Here is a 6,668-nt window from a genome sequence, read left to right as displayed (position 1 = left end):
AAGTATTTATACTAAGATTGGTGTTATCTTGTGTTAAAATGAATAATCATACACAGCCATAGCATTGAAGAGATCTATCATGTGAAATGGAAACAAAACTTAATATTTAAGTAACAGCAAACTGCAGTTTAGTTTCATTTCTGTCATTCGCTAAACATTTCCATGTTACACCCATGATCGAACACCACAAATCTTTGTTTTTATCTGTTGCCATGGTAATTTTTGTCACACACCGATATTAACATGTAGAAATATTCTGGAAATATTTTTGTGTTTAAGCAATGAAAGTGTGTAAACTCACCCACACCGACTTTCATGCGGAAATGGTTCAAATAACACAGCATGAATTCCATGCCACATTTCCGAATAAAACATGAAATGTTTAATAGCATTCAGTAATAAACATTAAACAAACTCTACGAGAGAACTTAAAGTTCTAGTTCGTCTCTAATCAGCAAAACATTTCATATTAAGAATAAGTACGTGTTGCGAAACAATTAGGGGTTACTATTTCCTGTAGCATCAAACGAAAGACTGCACAAACCAACTTTTAACAGGATATTATGCAACTTCCGTTACAAACCTCGTACGTGGTTCTAGCTCTAGAAAAATCAACGAAGATTGACTCAAGACACGTGGACAAGCAGCGCTTAATAAACATGTATTATGCTATTTGTATTAACCTTAGTAACATTGTTAAGACGTCCAATATTACCTACGTAAAAATGCGATATCGTCAGTGAGTGTGACATCAGATTTAACATGCAATAGTCTTCAAAGTTAAATTTAAATGTGCTAAACTAATTTTAAAATGACGAGTATTCTAAAGACCCTCTTGTGATCAAATAGGCAACAAGTCATACACCAGGAACCCTCGGATTCACAGACTAGGCACACTGACCACTATGCCAATATATTTTAACTGAATAGCTTTGTAAGAAAGTTACAGCTGAAGCTAAACGAAAATAGATTACAGTAATAACGGTTTAAACTCTGAACGATTAGCTACTAGGCTAACGACAAAACAATATTCACGTGGTTCTTTCTGTGTTTGATACCTGCTTGTTGTTTGCATAAAACCTACTATTATATGTTAACTAAATGTACTTAAAATGAGCAATGATAACAAGCTTCGTATAGTTAATAACGCGCGCGCGTGCAAAGCTTTCTTCTATCTGCCAGGAAAACGCAGAAGTGGCGTTCTCTCAACTTGTAACTTCGTTATATTTCCCTGGTGATGTTTTTCAACAATGTTTCTCATCAACCACACTCATGATGCGAGATTATTGACAGCAAAAAAACTCACTCAGCATACGATGATAGGAACTTTCCTGGCTCGTCAATTTGAAAATACAGAATACCTCAATAAAAAAAGTAGTCATCCAGTGACTGAGTAGATTAAAAAAACTAAAACACATTAAGACAACGAAAACAATCACTACAATCAATTAAATCATGTTGCTGTGGGCTGTTTGTTTTTCAGTTTCGACGTTTGTATTATTGTTTGACCAGGGGGAGGTTTGACGTCATATGATGATCGAATGTCTTAACGTCTGGATTTTATTCTGTTACAGTATATTAAGTTATTGATTGAGCGAGCCTATTAATCACTCAACGAGTAATCAATGCATGATTTAATCAGTATGTTCATGTTAACCAGTTATTTCAATTATCTAAATTTTGAGATTGTGTTTGCGAAGATGTACAAGAGATGCGAAATTAGTAAGTGGAATTTCTATTTAAATGTTATTTGTGAAGACAGGCCTATCGGTAGTTATAAAACAGTGAAACATAAACGTTAGAACTTGTGGTCGAATAAATAAAATATTTTTATTGTCATTAAACGTAATGGAGTTTACGTTATTTACCGAACAAATCTAAATGAAACCACCCAACAATAGAAAACATAGGTTTGGTTTGAGTTTCGTTATCTGCGCTAGCCGTCCCTAATTTAGCAGTGATAGATTACACGGAAGGCAGCTAGTCATCACCACTCATCGCCAACTCTTGGGCTACTCTTTTACCAACAAACAGTCGGATTGACCGTCACATTATAATGCCCCACGGATCAAAGGGCAAGCATGTTCGGTGATAGGTTTCGAACACGCGACCCTCATATTGCGAGTCGAGCGCCTTAACCACCAGGCCAGAAAACGTAGAACACAAATATCACGAGTGGGGTTATTTTGTTAAAAATTCGACAATAATTTCAAGATGGCACATGTGCTCAAAAAAAGATCGAAAATTTGCTGGAAATGGTGATGAAACAGTGGAAAAAATCGAAATGAAAGACAGAAAATTCAAAATAAGACAAAGAAGAATGTACAGGAAAATAAAAGCAGATCAAGAAGAAAGAGACAAGGTTAAAGCATCTTAAAAAATGAGATGGGTAGTTAAAAGAGGAACTACAATAACGAGGCATAAGATTTATAAAAAAAAAATTATGGACAAAAATCAGTTTAATCGAAGAAGCTACAGGTTGATGTACAGAAAGATTATCATGAAAAAAATCAACGAATTACAAAAAAATCAATGTAATACAGAGATTATAACAAGATCAAAGAAGCCATGGGAAATGCACGAAAGGATTACAACATCAATTAAGCATAAAAGAACACTAGAATATAAACATCAAGAAACTGAAAGGATCAAACCAGCCACACGTCCCTCTGTATCTATTCAAACAGTTCAACCTCATACATCATTAACTATGCCACAGGCAGTGCCACCTCAGATCGCATGACCTTCCTGGACTGTCCCAGCTACACCATTAACTCAAACTTATGGAATTTAATAGGACAGTTCAACAACATTGTCCAATTGAGATGCCAAAAAGACTCTGATATGGAAAAGTATAATAGAAGGCATATTAGGCACAATTTGAAGTACTTTTCCCAGTGAATGGATAGAATAGTAAACAGCAAGCAATTGAACTTGCTGTAAATTTAAAAGGACCAGGTTTGATAAAATTAATCACTCTTTTTTCCAACTGAGAGCGTAACAACATCATATTTGGTAAGATACACCAGAAAGCAAAATCCAGGATCAGAGTAAAAGAAAGGGTGATACCTTAGCTGAGCTTGTTGAAGTTGTAGAAAAGCTTGCCGAATAATCTTATCCAGATACTCCACGTGAAATAATGGGTTCGTTGGCACGTGATAATTTATAGATGCCATAGTGGGTGTGGATATGCGAATTAGGCTAAAAAGTAGATGTTCATCTTTGAAGGAAGCTACCTAGTTCATGATAGAACTTGGATCAGTTAAATCATTGCAGATAAACAACTAAAAACACCATCCAGGAATTATGGGTTCACGAGATCGAATAGCGTGAAAACAAATTCCCTCCGAGAGAAACCAAGAAAAATTTAAATGATTAATTAGACGATTGTTATTTAGAATGGAAGGAATAAACCATAGAACATTGGGTGTTTCAACTGCAATTTAAAAGAACATATTGCCAATAATTGCAGACAAACTTACTCCCAAAGGAAGGCAGAAAAAAAAAAACTAGAAGTCGGAAAGACTGTGATGAAACAGCAGATGATAATAAGCCAAGGAGACAGTAACTTAAGGATCATTACTCAACAGTCTTACACAAACTATACAGATACTAAAGTACACCACTAATGACCGTACCTGAGAAAAATTTAAATCAGCTAGTGAAAGGATGAAAAGTTGCTGTTACGTAAAGACATAAGGCTGGTTTGTTTGTTTATTTGTTTTGAATTTCGCGCAAAGCTACACGAGAGCTACGTGCGCCAACCGTCCCTAATTTAGCAGTGAAAAACTAGAGGGAAGGCAACTAGTCATTATCACTTACCGCCAACTCTTGGGCTACTCTTTTGCCCACGTATAGTGGGATTGACCGTAACATTATAACTGCCCTCACGGCTGAAAGGTCGAGTATTTTTTGTGGGACGGGGATTCTAACCCTCAGATTGCGAGTAGAGCGCCCTAACCACCTGGCCATGCCGGGCCTATAATGCTGGATTTCATCATGCTGATGTGGTATACGGCTGTAAGATCTATGATTAAGAGACTATTTCCAATATTAAATAGATATTGGGAAGGATCTTATTCTGTAGTCAAACGTATCAATAATGTTGTTTATGGAATCCAGAAGTGCAAGGTCATCCATCATCATTAACATCTTTGGAAGCCCATCAGCGAGAGAAAGGCCAACTGGGTAGCATCAAATAACATTCTGTCAGAAGTACACCAACCAGCTGAAGTACCCGAGGTTCCTGACAAGATCACTTTCAATGTATCATCATGACTGAACATCCAATGAATTCCTTCGATTATGTAATCTCCCAGTGACAAGTGATGATAAAAAGCAAAAGGTTATCCCGTCTTCATACCATAAATCTCGAAAAAGAAACCACTGAAAATATAAAATGGCTTGACAGTTTACAGATAGTAAATAAGTAAAGAAAGAAGACTTTGATTGTACTTTGTTTCACATAATTTATACTTTAATTTTTGTAATGTCTATATTAGGGAATATTATTGATTTTAACTGTTAAGGCACTTTATTATTAATTATGAAATTTCAAGTTTATCATTATTTCATTTGTGCAAAAGGTTCGTTAAATTTCACAGTCCAGTGATGGGGTAGTGTTGTTTGGCTAGAGTGACGTCACATGATGAGTATGTGGTTTAATGTCTAGAATTCTCTTCAGAATTTAGAACAGTTTCAGCAATATAAATGCGAGTTAGCCTAGAGTAGATTAAATGAGTTTGTTACAGTTTATTATTCAACTGTTGATGTCTGCCACTTAGTTAGTTCAGTACTGTAAATTTTGAGTTTGTTTGCAACATAAGTGGTACTTCTGTTTAGATGTTGATTATTTGTGATGTTAAGACTATCGCTAATTACGTAAAACTCTAGAACTTCTACACATAAGAAATTATGGGCTGGACTTGGAAATCCTCTTTTCGCCGAAAGAACCTGCCAACTACTGAAGCCATTACCACAATATCAAGACAGCGAAAACAATTATGACAACTCAAACACGTATTAAATCATCTTAACTGAAAGAAATATATAAAAACCAATAAATGGTATCAAACTCGCGGTTATAATTGATAATGCCATTAATGTTTTGGCTCTAATTATTCCACAGAATAAGTAGAAAAACAAATTGATTCTAGCTTTTAACATTAAAAACCAATCTAACCGACTGGATTAAAATATACAACTAACACAGCAATGCAAGTTTACATTTACAAACAAGTTACATGCAACTGTGCCAATAAAATAAACTAATATTTGAATTGTCTCAAAAAGTGGAGTTACTTCCAAAAAGAACGCAGCATATAAAAGATTACCAATATTTGCAAGCACAAAGCGGACTAAGTCTACATTAAGCTTATAATGCACTTCTGTTTATCTTAATGGAAATAGATTCTAACATTCTAAGATGGAATTCTTCCCAGGAATGAAAAATGACGCGGAAGAAACTGGAGGTAAGTAAAATATTAAATCTGTTTGGTTAACGATTTGTAACGCAACTATTTGTAGGTTACAATGTTATAACAGAAGACAACCACACCGCCAGTACACCTTCAACTGTAAAAATGTAAATAAAAGAAAAGAACATTTGATCGTTAAATATAAGTAAGTTTCAAAAACAAAACAAAAAAGCGTACAATCTCACATTAAATAATAAAATTTTATGACGATTAGCTGAGAACTGCAGCTAGGTCGATGATGGAGGCTGTCAACCAATGGAGCTTCACGTGTTACCCAATATAAGCTAACAAGAGCAAAAACCTTGTAGTGTTGTTGATGTATTGGTATGTTAAAGCAATTATGTAAGCCTATATGGAAATAAAGACTAAATCCAACAAGGAAATCACAATATTTAATGAAAATATCGTATACACACACAATCTACTCATACATAAATGTAAATATATAAGTATGAACTAAAATAATAATAACTTTTATATTAATAAATAATAACGATGTCAGGGGATATGATGTGTAGTGTCAAAAAATCACACTACGTTTAGACTTCGCCTAGGGACATGTTCTGTAGTAGGGAATCAATTCTAGAAGTTGTAACGAATATGTTATGTATTTATTTTAACATGAACGTTGTTTAGATTAAGTTTATATTTAAAAACATACATAGCTTGTAGTGTTAGATATGTATTGCGAAACTCCCACCTATTCTCCAAAGTTGTGAAAATTCTCGAGAGTAGGAATCAACAATATATCTATATACGTAAACGTTTAAATATAGCTCAGTATTGTTGTGTACTCTGAATTTTCTAGAAAACCTTCCCACGCCTATAAATACAACCAACGCGACGCGCCAAAAGGAGGTGTGCCTATTAGTAGTACGCTATAATCAGTGTGTTATAAACTTCGAAAGCTATAACTGTGATTCTTATAACGTTTAGCAATCGGAAAACTTAAAGATATTTGACCAGTGGATTCTCATCGAACATTAGTATTGTTACGAAAACATTGCCCAACTTCAAGGGACCAAAAATCCAGCGTGTGTGGCAAAGGACAAAGCTTCTCGGCGAATCGTACTTACATCAACTCGTAATTAACTCGCTCATCGTAAATCCTCGGTAAGATATCAAAGTAGTTCCAAGCTAGAAATAAGATTTTATATTGTTTGTAAGTTTGTGAAACTTAAGTTTATAAAT

At 34.7% G+C, this 6,668-nt stretch overlaps 1 protein-coding gene across 1 annotated transcript in view; it reads right to left on the bottom strand.

The window, feature by feature from the left end:
- LOC106478328 overlaps window positions 1-6,668 on the bottom strand; it is a 209,921-nt gene that overhangs the window by 193,328 nt on the left and 9,925 nt on the right. The window lies entirely within an intron of this gene.

Source organism: Limulus polyphemus, unplaced genomic scaffold (assembly GCF_000517525.1).
Source record: "Limulus polyphemus unplaced genomic scaffold, Limulus_polyphemus-2.1.2 Scaffold200, whole genome shotgun sequence".
Lineage (NCBI taxonomy): Eukaryota > Metazoa > Arthropoda > Merostomata > Xiphosura > Limulidae > Limulus > Limulus polyphemus.
The sequence above is the reverse complement of the archived record's forward strand: the minus strand, read 5'-3'. Positions and strand labels throughout refer to the sequence as shown.